Source organism: Eschrichtius robustus, chromosome 1 (genome assembly GCF_028021215.1).
Source record: "Eschrichtius robustus isolate mEscRob2 chromosome 1, mEscRob2.pri, whole genome shotgun sequence".
Lineage (NCBI taxonomy): Eukaryota > Metazoa > Chordata > Mammalia > Artiodactyla > Eschrichtiidae > Eschrichtius > Eschrichtius robustus.
Genome location: NC_090824.1, coordinates 171409930 through 171429353, shown reverse-complemented (window position 1 = coordinate 171429353; position 19424 = coordinate 171409930). Strand labels below are relative to the sequence as shown.

Genomic DNA, 19424 nt, shown 5'->3' with positions numbered 1-19424 from the left:
ACCGCCTCCTCAGGTCGCGGCGGGGCCGGTGCGGAGAGCGTGCGCGGGGTGGGGCTGCGTGCGCGCTCCCACCAATCACAGGCGTCGCCGGGAGGGGCACGAGCACCGAGAGGCCAGGAAGAGGGGGCGGGCCCGGCGCTGCGAGAGGCCAATCAGGGCGCCGTACCGCCATGACGTAAGGGAGCCGAGCGCCAGTCGGCGGACCAGGAGGTGAGTACGCGGGCGCGCGGGCGCGCGGGCGCGGGCGCGCGCGAGGCGGGACTTCCGGCGGGGCCCGGAAGCGGGAGCTGTGTGTTCTCATGCGAACGGGAAGGAGCGTTGGGGTGCTGGAGTCGCGAGGTTGAGATATTTTTCGGCCCGAAACGGGAAAGAGTTGCCGCCGCCCCGCCGCCAGTCCGCGCCGCGCCGACCCCCGCCGCTCGTCCGGGCCGGCCGCGCCCCTGCTTCCGCCCCTCCCTCACGGCCCGTCCGCGTGTGGCGCGGTTGCCGGGCACCGGGGCTGCGGCGGTCGGCGGCCGGGCGGCGGCGGTGCTGACAGGTGAGCGCGGTGGCGGGCGGGCTGCTCTGCTCCGCTCCTGCCGCATCGCGCCCGGCCTCCGCCTCGGACCCGCGCCGCGCCCGCCTGTCATGGGCCGCCATCTTCCCGGAGGACGCGGCCGGGCAGGGCCCAGCGAGTGTAGCCGGGCCGGGGCGCGGGCAGAGGGGTCTGGGTGCGGGCCGGGGGGCCGGCAGGGCTGGGGCCGGCCAGGGCCGGGCCGAGGTCTCGGGGGCCGGGGGAGTGGTAGGTACGGGCAGCACCGCCGTCCGGCCCGCACTGCGGCGGCCTCGCCCTGCCCTCCGCCCGGGCCCGGGACCGCGGCCGGCCGGGCGGGGAGGGCCCGGGTCACTCGGACCAGGAAGTGGGATCCTGTTGCTCCGAGTGTGTTTGGGACGCTCCCGCTCTCCTCAGGGAGGTTTGAGCAGAGGCAGATTCTGGAAGAATTAAGAAAAAATTCTAAAGACGCCCTGTGTTCGAGAAAGGGGCAGGTCAGGAATCTCTTACCACCTGCTTCTCAGTCGTGTCCAATCAGAACGTAAAACTTAAAACTTGTTCAGACTTCACTGTAATTTTGTATTGCAACTTTCCGTGCAGGTCATCTTGTCTTCCCCCTCATTTCTACATAAACGGTCTTTAATTTAGGCTGAGGTGAAACTTGAGAAGATTATCTGTAGGGTAGCTATCCTGTGCGTTTGAGACCCTCTCCTTGGCTGCACAGTAACTTGCCCTAAATGTTAAGTGGAAGTTTGAAGTTTTGGATAACTGAAGGAACGGGAAGAGTTCCCTGGACTGTTAAGGGAAATCAGTTTGTGTGAGGGGTTTTTTAAAAAAAAATAATATCAACTTGAATATTGTAAGCATACAAATTATTTTCTTGTTTTTAAAGTTTTTCTCATGACACTTAGCTGGTCTCTTATTTTGTGTTAAGTATCTAAAATGCTTTTGAAATAGGTTCTGAGTTGTAGTTTGCAAAGACCACAGTGGGGAAGAGTGACGTTCATTTCTTTGGAGGTTAGATAATATGTGCAGTGTGCAATTTCCATACTTCCCCACCTGCCTGGCTCCCTCTAATTTACAGTCAGGGTAATTTACAGAAGTTGAAATGGTTGTGGCTTGTCAACTTTTCTCTGTATTTAATATTCTGAAGGGCAGTTTTATAATCAGGCTCTACGAAATCGCTTGATGTAAGTTTGCTTGAGTTGCTAAGGTGGAATACTTTATGAAAGGCATCAGGTTAGCAAGTTTATTATTCAACCATAAATTTGATTTGTGTACTTCGCTTTGAAACTTGTGTTTAGTTAGAAATAAATTTCATCCTGTATTTTGAAAAGTTGATGTGTGTTGCCTTTGTAAGGTGAAAAAGTGGGTGTGTGAAGGGAGATAGAGATGGCTTCTTACTGATTAGAAATTACCCTCTGGGGCTTCACTTTCTTCATCTCTAAGAGGAGGATTATAATAACATCAGTCTCATAGGACTGTTTGTAACATGTTGATGTTGGCTGTTTTTGCTCTTTTTTTTTTATTACTCAGATTCTTATTCAGAATTTTGAAAATGATGTTTACCTTATTACTGTTTTCAATATTCTTTTAGTGACTGTCAGTTTTAATTTATTAACGATTTTTTTTTTCTTTATCACATGTATCTGGGCAGAGAAAGAAGGTCTGAGGACAGAATGTGTATTTGGAGAAAGGATTTATACTATATTTGAGTAGGAGCCAGAGAGAAAATGGATGATAATGTGAGAACAGAAGTTTCTTGGCATTTATTTTAATGTGTTTTGTTGAAGAGTAGCCAAAATTAAATGGCAGCATGTTCAGGGAAGATTTTGATTTTATTTAAGGTTCCTAGGAATTGCACTTTAAAAAAAATTGAGATTTGGAGAATTTATTGATATTAATATGGTTTTCACAGACAAGCATATGTTTAGGCAAATACGTATTTAAAATCTGTGGAAACAAATATTTTACTTAATCATTTGTTTTTAATGAAGCAGTCTTCATGTATCATAAAACAGTTCCAAAATACTTAAGTGCAAGGTGGGAACATCATGTTTTTAATGTTAGTAACAATAAACAGTGCTTTAAAGTAGCCCCACTACTTAACATAGATTAGCAACAATATTACAAGTTTTTGCAATGATAGAGCTGTGGTTGATGTTACCAACCAAGTGGCTGACAAACTCCTTTCACTGTTATTTCAGTGTCCTGCTGCTGGAATTCATACTTTCTGTAGTGATAACTAGGATTATAACCTAGGTCTTCTAATTTTAGTAACTTGTGTTTTCTTTATGATTGTCCCTTGAGATTGCAAAAAGCTCTGTAGCTATATTACTTTAAATTCCATTTGTTTTCATCCTATTGTTTAAGGCACAAGTTTCAAATAGGCTTTCATAACACATGCTGTACTCTTGCAGAGTTCTCTCATATTTAAGGATTTTTTTTTCCTGATTGGTAAATGCAAGAAAATCATGTATATTCTTGTAATTCCTCCTATAAGACCATTGACTCAACCTTTTTCTAATGGAGAGAAGAAAACAAGCACTGAAGTTGTGTTTATGGAAAGTACATTGTTAAAAGAAACAGACACTGCTGCAGGGTTTGGTTGCTTATGCTCCTTTGTAAAACTTTATTCCTGCAAAGAGTTCTCCTTTTTCTGTAAGAGCTAATTTTAGAGTACCTAGTAAAGGAGGCACTGCCTTCTGAGAGGGTTAAACTCACCAGACCTGATGTTAATTTAGTTCAGTTTGAACTTTTTGCTCCTAATCGTTGCACTTGTTGGTATCTTTGGAGCTACTCTACTTCTGGAGTTATCTTGATTAGAAAATGAATTTATTAGAATGTGGAATTGTAAGGTAGATAACCATTAGGTTCTCTTACTGAAAGGAGAAGGATATTTCCAACATGGAAATGTTTTTTCCCTAATGTTCTAGGGCTTTATTTTTCCAACATGTAAATGTCTTCCTTATGATCAGGCAAAATGATTAAGTCAGCTTATGTTTCCTTCCTTCTCACCTCCCCCACCCCCAAACCTTTTGTCCCTTCAGTGCTTTATAAACTTTTTCACCATTTTTTCTGGAGAAGCTGTCATGGTTCCTGTGTAATGATGAAGGGTTGCAGGTGAGTGATGCCACCCCTTTTGTGCCTTCTGTCATGGTCTGGTTTCCTCTTTAGTGTCAGCCCTACTTCCCTACTATAGTGAGACCTGGGCCACAGAGTGCATTCTGTAACATGGTGGACATTTCCTATTTAAATTTGATAATCCTTGAGGTAAGACTTAGTCTTCACTGAAAATGTTCTTTATGAAATCTGATATGCAGAAGTTTTGGCTTAAAAACTGATAAATTAGGGTGATATTTGTGTGATAAAAATAAAATGCTCTCTTATTTACACACACCATTTTTGTCACACTGTAGTGAGAGGTTGCTTTAAAGGCATATCCTGATTGTTAGGCCCTTTGTAAAAACTCCTCAGTGACTGTCCCCTGCCTAAGAAGGGCCCAGGGGCCTTGCCACTTCTGCCTTCTCCTTGCTGGCTGGGCCACCTTTGGTTGGCCTGCGCTGGCCACAGTCCTCTCCCCAAAACCATGACGTTGTCTTTGCTCTCTCTATTTCCTTTGCCTGGAATTGAAGGTCTTCTCTTCTTTTTTTTTTTGACTTAGCTCCTTAACCCATCCTTAAAAAGGTATTTCAGGAATCCTTGCCTTAATTTTTAATGTCATGCTGAGTGCTTCTCTGTTTCCATAGCACCCCAAGGCATTGCACTAATTAATTAATGTAAGCTCCTTGTGGGCAAGATCCTTTTATGTCCCTAACCTCTTTGCCCAGCCCAGGGCCAAGTGTTGCACTACAGATGTTGAGGAAACTTTGTTTCACTAGAGGGATAAGGCACCTCCCACCTCAGTTTTGTTTTGTTTTGTTTTTTTAAATAAATTTATTTTTATTTATGTATTTATGTTTGGCTGTGTTGGGTCTTGGTTTCTGTGCGAGGGCTTTCTCCAGTTGCGGCGAGCGGGGTCCACTCTTCATCGAGGTGCGCGGGCCTCTCACTGTCGCGGCCTCTCTTGTTGCAGAGCACAGGCTCCAGACGCACAGGCTCAGTAGTTGTGGCTCACGGCCCCAGTTGCTCCGCGGCATGTGGGATCCTCCCAGACCCGGGCTCAAACCCGCGTCCCCTGCATCGGCAGGCAGACTCTCAACCACTGCGCCACCAGGGAAGCCCCCACCTCAGTTTTAGAGGAATTATTTGCATGCTTTCATAAACAAACATGAAAATTTTTACTTGAAAAGAATGCAATAGAAAATGCATAAAAATTCTACTTAAAAAATGTTAACTGACTTGATAGCTACATCTAGCACATACACTATTTTAGGTGGAGTGATTTAACTACGGGACCTCTAGATGATATTCTTTCTCAGTCTTTAAAAATGTGCCCCTTTTGATGATAATAAATATTTCTTACCTTCTTTATTTTGCTTTGAAATGAAAACAAATTATATTAGCCAAAAACAACGCAATTACAGTAGTGAAAATGTATTTTTAAACTTCAGTGGATTTTTCCTTTTTTTAATTTTTAATTTTATTTTATTTTTTATTTTTTAAAATTAATTAATTTATTTATTTATGGCTGTGTTGGGTCTTCGTTTCTGTGCTAGGGCTTTCCCTAGTTGTGGCAAGCGGGGGGCCACTCCTCATCGCGGGCCTCTCACTATCGCGGCCTCTCTCATTGCCGAGCACAGGCTCCAGACGCGCAGGCTCAGCAATTGTGGCTCACGGGCCCAGCCGCTCCGCGGCGCATGCGGGATCCTCCCAGACCAGGGCCCGAACCCGTATCCCCCGCATCGGCAGGCAGACACTCAACCACTGCGTCACCAGGGAAGCCCCGATTTTTCCGTTTTTTATTCCCTTTTGAGAATCATTGCTCCATGATCTGGTGCAAAGCAGGGCCACTGAGAGGAAAGAGGAGGGCTCATTCATTCCTTCTTTGAGCAGGTATTTTTGATCAACCACACATTAGCAGTACAAAGATGAATGATACCAGAACTTTTCTCTAAGGCTTGTGGTCTAGAAGGAATTAAGACAGTGAACTGTTTTATTCAAAGTAAAGTAGACCAGCATTTTTGGACTCTTGAACCCTCTGTACGTGAAACTTCTTTAGGACTCTCCACTCCACGCTTCCTTGAGCAGTCCCGTTAGGACAGTCGAGTTTATTGTAGTGTGGAGTGTGGTGGACATCCCTCATCTCCCTTCCCTGCTTTATTTTTGTTTGTAGCACTTATTACTACATTATAACATGCCGTGTAATTTCTGTATTTTACATACCTTGTATCTTCTTGTACTTGAATGTAAACCCTATGAAGTTGAGGGTTTCTGTCTCTTCTGTTCGTTACTATGAACCCAGACCTTAGAAAACAGTATGCACTAAATAATTGATGAGTAAATCCCAGGGTTGTAATGGTGAACAAAAGAGAAAATTGCCCTCCTCTCTGGAACTTTCTGTCCACTGAGGCAGGGAGACAATCAGATAATGTTGTGCTGGGAGGTTGTCATGTAGACCTTGAGGGATTGGGCAGGGGGAGGGAGCCTTCTAGGCAGAGGATAATGGTGCAAAAACTCTGAGCTAGGAACTCATTTGGAGAGGCTGGCGACAGGGAGGGGGTGGGCGAGGCAGCAGTGGGGTCCTGCAGGGTCTGGAGCTCCTGGCATGGGTGAGAATTGTGCTCTCTATCCTAAGAACGGTGAGAAGCAGTCAGAGGGTTTGAAACAGGAGAATTGCAAGACCAGAATTGCCTTTTTAAGCAATCCTTCTGCTTTACAGAGACTTGTGTTGAAGGGGAGGAATGGATGCATACAGACTGGTTTTACTTGGCCCCAGGGTGGCAAGCTCTCTTGCTTACACTTGTGTTTGTCACAGTGGAACAGTCCAAGCCCTGGTCTAAATGAAGAATAGGTTGCTTAGAACCCCTTTCATTTGTATTACACATAATCATGTGTGTTTAAAAAATACTTTAAAAATAGGCCTCAAACCTGCTAGCATTTGTCACTTGTGTAAAGTATATTTGTTATTTCAGCTTTTATTAAGGCAGACTAATTAACAGATTCCTTTTTTAGAAACATCTCTGGAAAATGAGAACATTTTGTTTTCAGATTTCAAAAAGCTTTGTTTTATTGTCAAAGCTTGAAAATATAGGGATTAAAAACATAGTGACCAATTGGATATAGATTTACAAGTTGCCTCGATTATTATCTCTTTCTGAATATATTAAACATTCCCTTTTCAAATATTTTTTTCTGGAAATAATCAAGTTCTTTAAAACCTCTTCTTTAAATACTTTATACTTTCTGAACATTTTTATTTCTGTTTGTTGATTACATATGTCTCTGTATTTCATTGTTGAGATTTTACCATCTGTATAATTTTTGCCTTGCCATGTACAGTTGACCCTTGAACAGCGGAGGGGTTGGGGAGCCAGTCCTCTGCGCAGTTGAAAATCAGAGTAGAACTTTCCAGTTGGCTCTCTGTATCTGTGGTCCCACACCCGTGGACTCAACCAGCCTTGGGTCGTGTAGTACTGTAGTACATATTTATTGAAAAAAATCCGTGTATAAGTGGACCCACGCAGTTCAAACCTGTGTTGTTAAGAGTCAGCTCTCTGTGTGTGTGTGTGTGTGTGTGTGTGTGTGTGTGTGTGTGTGTGTGTGTGTCATAAGCACACTGCATATAGTATGTACTGTAATCCATTGCTGCCTGGCTTCTCAAAACTCCCATGGTCAGGGAATGCCAGGAGCCTTTAAAAGCAGACTTGAAGTCCCCGTGGAGAGAGTTGCCTTTTAAAAATCTGGGTATTTAGAAGGCAAAAGCATTTGATCTTTGCTACTATTATGGTATGCTGGTTGTCATTTAGTGCAGAAGCTCAGTGTGGAAACCTTTTGGGATAAACCTTTCTCTGGCATTATTGTAAGGTCCATGTTCCTTTTGGATTCATATCTGTATCTCCAGTGATGCTTGGTGTCAGACTAGAATGCTATTTCTAGTTTCCCTTCATACAGACCATTTCCCTTGGAGTACAGACCATTGTACAAGTGAGTAACTATGAGTCAGCAGTGTTTGCTTCTTCACACCTTAAATATCTAGGCAGGGGAAGGGCAGTTGGTGAAGACAGAAGGATGCAGTGATTAAAGCAGCTCGTACGTAGTACTTGCTGTCTCTGCGCGTGGCCCTTAGTTTTTCACAGCTCTTCCTATTTCTTTGTATACATTGACAAATTTTCCTTTATTCTGCTGAAATCATTATCTTTCAGGGCTCAGTGCAGGAGAGTTAATCCTAAACATGAAAGGACTGGAAGTAGAAAATAGGATCACCAAATAAAATTGCAGAAGCATTCAAGCACACAGATAGAATTTGAAAGTCTCTGTGACCTGGCGAAACTTCCAGTTAAGAGTGAAATGTTTTCCTACAAAAGAGTGGCTTGGGATCCTAAAATGACCATAAGTTTTAGTATTTTCAGTCATGGACACTCTTAGCATACTGTTCTTTGAAGTTTAGAATGTTGAGAGTGTGTTTGATTGTCATTGTGGAGTAGTTTTAACGTAGTTTTTCGTGAAATCGCGAGATTACAGCTCAAGATAAAAAAACATAGATCAGGTGTTTTCCCAAATTCACTGTACGGCCACAAGTCATATTACAGCGGTCCTCTCTTGTCTGGGGGTACATTCCCACAGTGGATGCCTGAAGCTGCGGACAGTGCCGTAACTCCTATATATACTAATTTTTTCCTATACATACATACCTAGGATAAAGTTTAATTTATACATTAGGCACAGTAAGACATTAACAATAATAATAAAATATGACAATTATAACAATATACCATAATAGGAGCTATGTGAATGTGGTCTCAAAGTACCTTATTGTACAAATTTAATGCCTTTTCCATCTTAACTAATCATTTATCAAACACTTTGGCTATAACTTTTGCACTTTGAGGTGCGACAGAAAAACTAGCACGAATTTCATTTTCCTTCACAATTTTCACAGTGTTCGTACTGTAGATCTTAACCTCAGCACAATTTTTTTCCTTATTAAGTCAGGAATTTTTACCTTTTCACTTAAAGGAAGCACTTCACAGCTTCTCTTTGGCATATCTGAATTGCCAGCATCACTACTCTTGCTCTTTGGGGCAATTATTAAATAAAATAAGGGTCCCTTGAACTCCAGCACTGCCAGACTGTGATAGCTGATCTGATAACCAGCTGGCTGCTGAGTGACTAATGGGCGGGATACGCTGCACAAAGGGTTGAGTCACGTCCCGGGTGGGACAGCACAAGATTGGGCCGTGCTACTCAGATGGCGCGCAATTGAAAACCTATGAATTGTTTATTTCTGGGATTTTCCACTTGATATTTTTGGACCATAGTTGACCCTGGGTAACCAAAAGCATGGAAAGCAAACCACGGATAGGGAGGGACTCCTGTGCTAGGTAATATTCTGAGTGGGGCATATGAAAGCTAGATCAATAACTTCCAATTTACAGTTTGGTGCGTGGGGGTGTGGTTAGGTAGGTTTATTGATAATTGGTGAAGAATAAGTGTACCACGTGTTTAATAATAATTAACAGTACACGTAATCAGCCTTAATCCAGTTGCATGGAGTAGTTTGTTTTTATCAGTGCCATTGTTACCTGCCTGGAATTATAAGACTGAGAGGGAAACCTTTTATCCTTTTTGACTATTCATGTAATGTTTGGTGTGAATGAAATAACACTTTGAAGTAAGTCATTTTCTGAGACTTTGAGTTTTGGTCTGCATTATTTTATTAACTGAGATTTGATAATAGTTTCTGAAAATAACTGCCAGAAAAATTGCGTAGTATTACAGTTGTAGTGTGAGGGTTTTAGAGCTCTAAAGATTCAGAGACTGAAACGCACAGAAGTAAAATTAATTAGAAATACAGCTAGTTGGCTGGTGGCAGAGTGAGGACTGTAACTTCGGTCCACTATTAATAGAACTCAGTAGGATACTTTTCAAGTTACACCCTTAACAGTGGAATTTCAAAAGAAAAATTGAAATTGGTGAAAGTGTTAGTTTTATGTATGCTATAGAATTTTAAGTCAGCATTTTATTGTTATGTTTTTAAAGCAGATTTGTAAAGCAGCCATTAAACTGTGCTTTTTAAAACATTGAATTAATGTTTTTATTCCAGGAAAATTAAGGGTTTTGTTTGTCATTTTAGATAGTTTAACCTATTAGCTTTAATCCATTTAAAATCCTTCCTGTTAGGAAGGCGCTAACAGGTCTTCTAGTCTGTATCATATATTCAGACTCGTCTTTGAGAAATAGTCTAAGGAAAATTCATTTAAATTCAGTGGTTTCCTTCCTAAAGCATTCAGACCTTAACATCCGCACCCCGGTGCAGGGCTCTGCCTTCAGGCTTTGGAAGCAGCAGCCCCTGTGTTCACACCCACCACCTTTCTGTGAAGAGGAGGGCAGGCTCCAGAGCTCTGAGCACCTCTCCCGGCCTTCAGTTCTGCCTTGTCTGTTTGTGTTCGTTGCTGCCATGTGCCCAGTGATTTCAGACCTCCACAGCCTGCAGCTTTCCTAAACGGAGACCTGAGCGCAGGTGGCAGCAGTTGCCATCCTCCGCAGTGTATTGGACTTGTAATTCAGGTGACCCAAAGCCCTTGCTGCTTTTTTCCCCATTTGTTCTTTGGAACATCTGTTTTACTGTTTAGGAACATCTGTTTTACTGTTTAGGAAACTGAGGCCTGGAGACAGGTGCCTTATATCACACGAGAGAAGAGCAGAAAACGGGATTTGCCTAACTTCTTGTTTCCAAGTCCATTGCAAATAGTGCCCAGTTCTCAGAAAGCATAGGTGTCTTGCATAAAGGTGTCTTAGGTCCAGTAACCTGATAGATTTGAGAGCTATAAACACAGCATAGCTAAGCATCAGAAATGCTGGCTTTAATTAGAAAGTTTTAACAGTTGTTTTATAGTGATGATTGTTGAGGTCAGGGGTAGCCCACAACAGAAGTCTGAGAGAAGGTCATTTACCTTGCTGAGGAGTAATTCAGAATTATTGGAGCTGATTCTGATCCTCATAATTGGCTTGGAACTTTTATGGTGATGTTATTAGTTTCATCATCTATTGAACTGTAATCCTAAGTGGGCTAGGACTTGTGATCCAGTTACTTACAAAATGGAGAAGGTATTATGTTGGAATATCAAATTGAAAGATTATCCAAAGTAGTACATGTTTTTGAATTATAACTGTGGAACATAAATTCTTTCTTCAAACGTGGTATCACTTTTGTAAGGAATGCTTCATGTTAGGGGGTATTTGATATATTTTAATATTAACTGATTTGCACAGTCATTTTGGAAAACGTGAAAGCGTGTTCAATTGTCACACCTAATCTTTGAGGATCGTGATTAGGTTCTGTGCTTGGACTCAGTGGCTGTTACTTTCTGAGTACAACGTGGTACGGGTGCCCCTGCTGTCCTATTCGGAAGTGGAGCACTCCTCTGGAACCTTCCATAAGCCAAAATGGTGTAAAGCAAAGAAGCAGTTACCTTAGGACACATCTTGTTAAGGGAGGCACAGAATAGATGGAGGTAAAGCCCAGATGCTCACAGACACAGCTCACAGCCAGGTGGCTGGGTGCTGAGATGCTGAGCGTGGCGGGGGAAGGAGCTCGGCGGGGCTGCTCTCACTGCTCCAGTGAGCGCTGCCTCTGTAACTGCTGCAAAACGAACGCAGAAAGCCGCCAAGCCGCCGTTTTTGATGATTTTCGCAAAAGCAAAAGTTCTCTTCAGGTCTCTTGGTTAGCAAAAACGGGTACTAACATAGGCCTTTTGTACAAGCAAACTTTGGCAAAGTGGGAGATCTCTGTGTTTCATAGCTCCCTGGGGCCGGGTCCTGGTTGTTCGCTGGCACTTGTTTGAGCACATGCTCTGTGCTGACAGGCCCTAAAAATGCTCACCACCTGCTAGGTGTGGGTCCCTGCTCTTATTGTCCTCATCCCACGCCCAGCCTGATGTCATAGGTGGACTTGGGGTGGGGAGGGAATCCTTGAGCTCCTGGGCTGGTGTTTAACATTTCTAGTATATGTCCATTTTTCCAGTGAAAGGAGTCATAACTTTCAGCATATTTTCAGAAGGATCTTTGACCTCTACTTTCTTTTTTTTTTTTTTTTTAATTAATTTATTTTTTGCGCGCAGGCTTTCTCTAGTTGCAGCGAGCGGGGGCTACTCTTCTTTGAGGTGCACAGGCTTCTCATTGCGGTGGCTTCTCTTGTTGCGGAGCACAGGCTCTAGGCGCGCGGGCTTCAGTAGTTGTGGCGTGTGGGCTCAGTAGTTGTGGCTCACGGGCTCTAGAGCACAGGCTCAGTAGTTGTGGCGCATGGGCTTAGTTGCCCCGCGGCATGTGGGATCTTCCTGGGCCAGGGATCGAACCTGTGTCCCCTGCATTGACAGGTGGATTCTTAACCACTGTGCCGCCAGGGAAGCCCTGACCTCTACTTTCAATACAAATAATAGGTTTTGTGTGTTTGCCGCTTAGGAATTTCTTCTATGAGTTGTCATTTTGATAATTAAATAATTTTTTACTGTCAACATCATTTTGTATTTAACTCTTCTGTATGTTCAGATCCCAAGTGCACACTTACATGTATGTACACACATGTACACACATATACAAAACCTAGAGAGTATCTAAAATAAAATGAAAGTGAACTCAAAGTAATTTTACCGTGACCTAAGAATGTTGTCTTTTCCCACATTAACACATCATTTGGAATAGGCAGCAACAGAAACTTTCACTTTGAGTCATCTCATTTTCTGAGCTTTATATTTTAAATACTAGGAATTTCCTCCCACATGTTTAGTGCATGAAAGATGAAATGATTAAACACATTTCCTGAGATTATGCTCTGTTGGGTACTGTATCAGGATACAGCGGTCAAGAAGGTAGATACTTTCCCGCCCTCCCAGTACTGGAGAGATGGCTGCCTCGCTGCATGTAAAGGGTTTGCAACTCAGGCTTTGTGGAAAGCACGAGGAGTGACATTTCCAGCTGGGCTGGCTGGTTGGTGTCCCAGTGGTCTGAGTGCCTGCGTGGTGGGTGTACGCTGAGGGTGGGATGCAGGTCTCCTGTTTCAGGAGCGTCATTCTGCAGAAGGATTGGTGGGACGGGGGAGACCTAGGAGGTTGGGGTAGTCATTCTGTGCAAAGATCATGGTTATTGGAACAGTTTAGTGACAGTAGAGGTGAGGAGGTATAAGCTTATGTGAGAGAAGGGGTTAGAAATTTATTTGCAGGTTTCTGGTTAGAGCAGCTGGGTAGATGATGTCCTGTCTTTCCTTGAGATTGAGGGATTGTCAGTTTTTATTTGTTTTATATGAGAATGGATTTTTTTAAACGGTTGATTTTGAGGAATCTGTAGGTCAAAAAATGTTCGCCAGATATTTGCTTAGTTGCACTGAAATTTAACACATGGTGTTAACTGAAATCCGGAAAAGCTGAGAGCAGAAGGCCCAGTGAGGTAGAAGCTGCAGGTGACGATCTCCTGGTGAAACCAGCTACCTGTGGGCAGCAAAGTGCTGGGGCTGGTGGGCTGCTCTTTGTTTTCTCTCTGTTCCTCTTCCTACCAGTTGAGTTGTTTGCTTACAAAAGCCAGTTCAGTTTGTCCCCGAGTGTGTTCAGGGCAGTTGTACTCATTAAGTACATGATTTAACTAATATAAACTGATAAAAATAGTACAAAACAGTTATCATAGGAAAACTAATTTGAAAACTTTGGAGTGTCTCAATAAAAACAAATCACCAAAACTGCTATTAAATTAGGTAGATGGATATGACAACTATAAAAAATTGGGGAATAATTATTCTAGAAGCATTGCGCCATTCAGATTATTTTTGAAGTATCCAAGTTGTACTTTAAGGAAACAAGTGAAAGTCTTAGGTGATTCATTAGGATGTGGTTTAGGTGAGAAAGAAATAAAAGAATGTCCAATAGACTAACTCAGTCTAAGAAAAAGGCCCAAGTGATGAGTATATACAGGTTCAGGTGGCTCAGGATTCATGTATCAGGTTTCAGAATCGCCTCCCTTACTATACAGTTACTTCCTGTCACATAGGATGAGAGAGCATCCAGGGAGGGTCAGAGAGGAGGAGCAGAAAAGGAGGCACATGAGGAAGAGAGCGCTTGCAGAGGCCGCCTTCTGGTCCATCTAGCGTCAGGCAGGCGAGTGGCCGTTTTGGAAGGAACAGTGTCCTTGGAGAGGCTGCTTCTGGTCCAGGACCCCCCCAGTCACTTGGTTTTGTCCTGCTTCTCTTGTCTCCACTCTCCCTCCCTTGCGCTCTGTCTTTGGAGACAGCACGGGCTGGGCATGTTTAGACAGGGACAGGAGGAAGAGGTTGAAGATATAGGAAAAGAGGAGGGAATGGGATCCAGACCACAGATAAATGACCAGCGCTCTTACAATTAACAGGTAGTTTTTTCTCTAAACCTTCTCTGATATAGAAACTGCAGAGAAAAACTCATTCATTTTCATGAAGTTTTTTAAAGTTGTCTTAGGTGCAGGTTGTATGTATTTGGGTTCCTTGCCCTGACTTTCAAGGTCTAGTTTTCAAGAGCTATATAAGATTATAGTTGTTATGGAATATTTCCCTTTCACCAAAGTGCTAAGAAATATAGGTCTATTAGGAATACTAAATTCAGGAAAGGAAAGATGGACATTAACGTAGATCTTGAAATAAGTCATATTTTATCACTACTTATAAAGCTGTTAAGTGGCTTTTAATTTTTAAGGAAGATGATTTACATGTTCGGGTAACAAGAGTTTAGGGAAGACCCATAGGGCTGTAGATGGCACTTGAGGAAGATAGGTTGCCCTATTTATTACGGCCATCTGTTGCATCAAATACAGCTATTTACCGCTTTGGAGCTCTGCAGACCCTGTGGGAATTTCATTGTCCTTCATTTGGAGAAACATTACATATTCAAGATGTTCTTGCTTTGTTTTGATTTATTGCTTGGTTGATTAATGTAGATCAGAAGTACCTTTTCCCCACAGCAAAGCTTTTCTTTTAATTTAACATACTTGAAAACTACATGTTGGTAGTACTTTAAGAAATTGGTCTGTTACAGGATGAAGAAGTTAAAATATTCTGTCAGTATCAGGTGTACAGTTTTTTTTTAATTGCTGAATTTGTATATGGTTCCAGAACTTCGAACAATCGTGCCACCTCTAGTTCTGGTTTTGTGGCGCCCTCCTAGGAATAACAAGCATGTCCCAGTTTGAGCAGCACAGGGTTAAAGCAGCTCTAAGATGTTTCCAGCTCTGACGTTCTGTCATTCTTTAAAATGTTGAGTTCTAAGTTTGCTCAGCACCCCCCACCCGTCTTCCTCTTCAGGTGAAAGAGTATTATGCTCTTTCAACTGAAAAACTGTAGTTATGTGATTATAAATTGGAAAGCACAATAGAACGTGATAGGCAGTCCTTGAAAAAATGCAAGCTTCATTAAAAGGGTGAGGTGAATAGAGACTTTTTCCCGTAAAAAGAGTTGAAGAAATGTACTGTCTAGAGTTTATTTTTGAAGAGGGCTTCTGGGTCTCTTGAAAGACACTTTTGTGGTATTGATTCTGACTTTTGGTACAGGTGTATACTAATGGTATATTTGGCTATCAGCATTTTTTGTTTTCAAATGTAAATGAGAGAAAGTGATTTTTGTGGAGAGTTTCAATAATCTCAAAGTGATCACATGTTCAAAATGAAAGTAACAAAGCTGTATAGTTTAGAAAAAAAAAAAAAAACCTACATATGCTCAGTCCCCTAAGGTAAAAATAAATTATGAAAGATACTGAATGAAGCAGTTCTGCTCTTTGTCCAAAGGGTGATATTATGCATGAAAGGTCAGCAGTGATTGTTTTTTCCTGCTCTGGACTGTAGACACGTTCAGCTTTCCATCAGCAAGGTTAGTGTGTGTCTGAGAACAGAGACATGTGAATAAGAGGCGCAGGCGCTCACACTGGAAGGGCCTTTGCAGCAGGTGAGCAGACTGATGTGAGAAGGACTTGGGGGTGGAAGTGAGGGGGCCTGAGTGAGGCAGGAGAGGTATAGGGGGGCTCTCAGCCTGGCAGACTGCTGGCCAGACCCTGCGCATCTGGCACGTGGGGGGGCCCTCACTTTCAACCTGGGAAGTAGTTCTTACTGAAAAAATGTTGATAAACAGACGAATGGAGGTCAGAATACATTCTAAACAGGCTGGACTCAGGACCATTAGCTTTTGAACTATGAAATTGAATATCTTTGTTAAAATAAAAGTATTTCTTGGCATATGTACTCCTTCCACATTAGGCTGAGTGGTGTGGACGTGCTGCCTTGTGTCCTGTGCAGGCTGCCAGTTTGGCCCTGGCACTTCCTGGTCGTGTCCAGAAAGATGCGTCAATTAGCAAAGCTTGCACTGGTGAAAAAGTATGTGGCTGTTTCAGGAGATGCTCTTCTGTTGGAAAAGGAGCAACTCATGATAAGAGCAAGAAGTTATACTTTGAGGGCAGAAAGGCTGTATCTCTAAGGATGTGATTCTCTGCTTCACCTTTGCACTCACATTTACCAAAATTTTACAAAACAGCCATTACAACCACGTGCAAAGTAAGGGAAGGATTTTAAAATCTTCATATTGCTTTACTTGTTTCAAATAATAGTTTATTTAGGATTCCTTATAACCTAGTAAAATAATCTTCTCAAATATTTGTCTTCTCCAGGGCAAGATAATATGTCATAAACCAATTATAAGTCTTAAAGCTGCAAGGGACCTTTTTCATTTTTTTGTGTGGAATTATCTAGTAAAGATCTAAATTGAAAGCAATTAGTAGAAAAAAATTTTAATGTAATTTTTATGGTATATGTCTCATGCAGATACTTTCCCATTCCTGTTTGGCTAAGAAATAAGTTTTTGCATGTTGTGTTTGATTTTATGCCCTCCCTAGGAGCAGAGCCAGATCAAACTATGAAAAAGAGTTACCTTTTCCTCCTACTGTCTTTTTCAATAGAAGCACAGGTATGCATGTATAAAAGGAAATTCTAAAAATTAATATCAGTTTATTGGCAGCCTCTGCTTAGGAATATGTATTTCCATACTGGGTGCCAGTTTGAAAGTGTAATTAAACAACTACTCCACTGAGATTGGATTGCTCTCTTTTCATTCATCATCACTGTAGGAAGACTCAGTGGAAAGAATGGACTGTCATAGAGATATTGAATCTTAAAAAACAAAAGAGCTAGAGTAACAGCTTTCCTGGAGACAGCTGTCTGTTGCTCTGTAAATGTTCCCACTGTTCAGGCCTACAGATTCAGTTGTGGATATAATCTGTGGAAGGTGCTGTGGAAGGTGCATAAGCTGATCTGCCCCGATACGAATTATTCTGCTGTGAGACAGGAATATGCATTTTAGATACTGTAGGGTGATGCAGACAGCTGTGAGGTAAACAGTACAGCCCAGCTGGCAGTAGGAGACAAGTATATGATAACTGTCATTCCCATTGTGGTGTTTGATTTTCTTACACCTCTTTATCTAGAGTTGGGCATATTGAGTTCATAAAATATTTAAAGTTACAATTCTTAACACACATCCATCCTTACAGTCCCCAAATGCTAGGATTGTGCTTTAATGATTTGATTTAGCTTCTTTGACCATTTTTGTCTTTTCTAATGAGCTTATTTAGTTTCAGATGTCTGGGAGGCAAACTGTCTTTCTAAAAAGTATGTTTAGACATTGAAAGTAACAGATTTTAACTTTTCTAATTGATTCTCAAAGGGGTCACACACTACTTAATTAAGACAACCTCTGAAGTTATTAATAATCCATTTTTCATATATAGGTAAAACTGTGTTTACTTATCTAGTTGAATAGTTATTTACTGTTTTTTTGTAAAATGATTCCAGTTGTTAGGCTGGAGTTCTTAGAACATATATCTGTGTGATAGCATCGTGTATCGTCCATCTCCTCTGCTTGTGCTGTGTTCCTTAACTCATTGCTCTTGATCACACACAGTTATTAGGCGTTAGAAGAGACCTTAGCATATGTGGCTGCAAATGCAGAAAGAGTATTTAGACAACAGGATAGTAAAACCATATGTATTTGAGTGTTACTGACAAAATGAAGCTCTTTGGGGTAAATTGTAGCATATCACTGGTGGGATATATTTTCCTGTTGTGTCCTATACATACTAAGAAGAAGCACGTGGATACCTTTTGAGAAACTAAGGATGGTAGGGGAGAGGCACACGTATGGTCACTGCTGAAAAGAGCAGAGAGGCTGTGGTGCGTGAGGAAGGGAATGAGAAAGGGAATCTAAGGTTGCCTTCAGGAAGGAGGGAGGAGCGTTCCAGGCCAGGAGAACAGAATGCAAAGAAAGGTCTGGAAGTGTTCAAGGGTTCAGTGAATACAGAGCGTGGGGGGCAGTCTGTCCAGACTTCCTGACTTCAGAATAATGTTTTTAGATTCAGAAAATAGGCTTCGTATTTGGCACCCATATAGTGGAGAGTTGTCTTATGTGAAATGTGTACCTTTTAAGGTCAACTCATAAAGCAAAAATTGTCTATACCCTTGAAAATTCCCCAGGAAGGTGCAGTGTATCGTCTCTCCACACTCTACTTTTTCTGACATTGAATCAGATCACTTTTTGTTGTAAAGAAAGATGAAGTATTTGGCTTATATTTAGGCACCATGTTTTTTTCTTTTTTTTAAACCGCTTATTTTAAGTGCCAAAATCATAATCTGCACATTGGTAGAAAATGAATATTACCATAAAAGGGAAGAAGGAACGAAGAGCAGCTAAGGAAACTATAGGTACGTCTGAGGCCCCGCCACAGTGGGGCGTGTGCCCGTTAGCGTGAACTGACAGGGTGAGCTGCCTGCACAGGTGCCTGTGACCCAGCTCACTGGACCTACTAGCCTTGTGGCCTTGACTGCGTGTCCTCTGAACTCAGTTTCCCGGTCTGCTAGGTGGGCGTGAGACCTAACAGAATTAAGGTTAATTTAGTACCATGTAAAGCACTTAGAATAATCGTTGCACAACAGAGATCCAGATGCTCATTCTAATCTAGAGACAAATCATCCATGTTTCCACATTACCTTTTTGTACTAAGAAAAATAATTTCATGCTGTTTTAGGAGAATGATATCTTTTTTTTTTTTTTTTTTTGGCTGCGTTGGGTCTTTGTTGCTCTGCACGGACTTTCTTTAGTTGCGGCGAGCCGGGGCTACTCTTCGTTTTGACGCACGGGCTTCTGATTACAGTGGCTTCTCTTGTTGCTGAGCACAGGCTCTAGGTGCACGGGCTTCAGCAGTTGCAGCACGCAGGCTCAGTAGTTGTGGCTCGTGGGCTCTAGAGCGCAGGGTCAATAGTTGTGGTGCATGGGCTTAGTTGCTCTGGGACATGTGGAATCTTCCCAGACCAGGGCTTGAACCCGTGTCCCCTGCATTGGCAGGCGGATTCTTAACCACTGCACCACCAGGGAAGTCCCGAGAATGATATCTTTATTTTGACTGTTTTAGAAATTATCAAATTCTCTGTCCTTATTATTTGAAAACCCATTGAAGTGCGCCAAGCATGTGTTTGAAAATAAGGCTCTTAACCTCTAATTGTTTACTATTTGGGTTGTTTCCACTTTTTGGCTATTATAAATAATGTTGCTATGAATATTTATGTACAAGTTGTGGTGGGGAAATATGTTTTCAATTCTCTTGGGTGTATACCTAGGGATGCAATTGCTGAGTCATAATGGTAGCTCTTTGTTTAACATTTTGAAGCTGCTTACCAAAGTGGCTGTACCCTTTTAAATTCCCACCAGCAATGTATGAAGATTTTCATTTCTGCACATCCTTGT

At 42.3% G+C, this 19424-nt stretch overlaps 1 protein-coding gene across 1 annotated transcript in view; it reads left to right on the top strand.

The window, feature by feature from the left end:
* Positions 1–263: 263 nt before the first annotated feature.
* The window catches only part of LARP4B (La ribonucleoprotein 4B), an 82739-nt gene continuing 63578 nt past the window's right edge, over positions 264–19424 (top strand). The window contains exon 1 of the mRNA XM_068559531.1: positions 264–538. The gene's annotated coding sequence lies outside the window, so the exon portion shown is untranslated. The remainder of the gene's footprint in view (positions 539–19424) is intronic.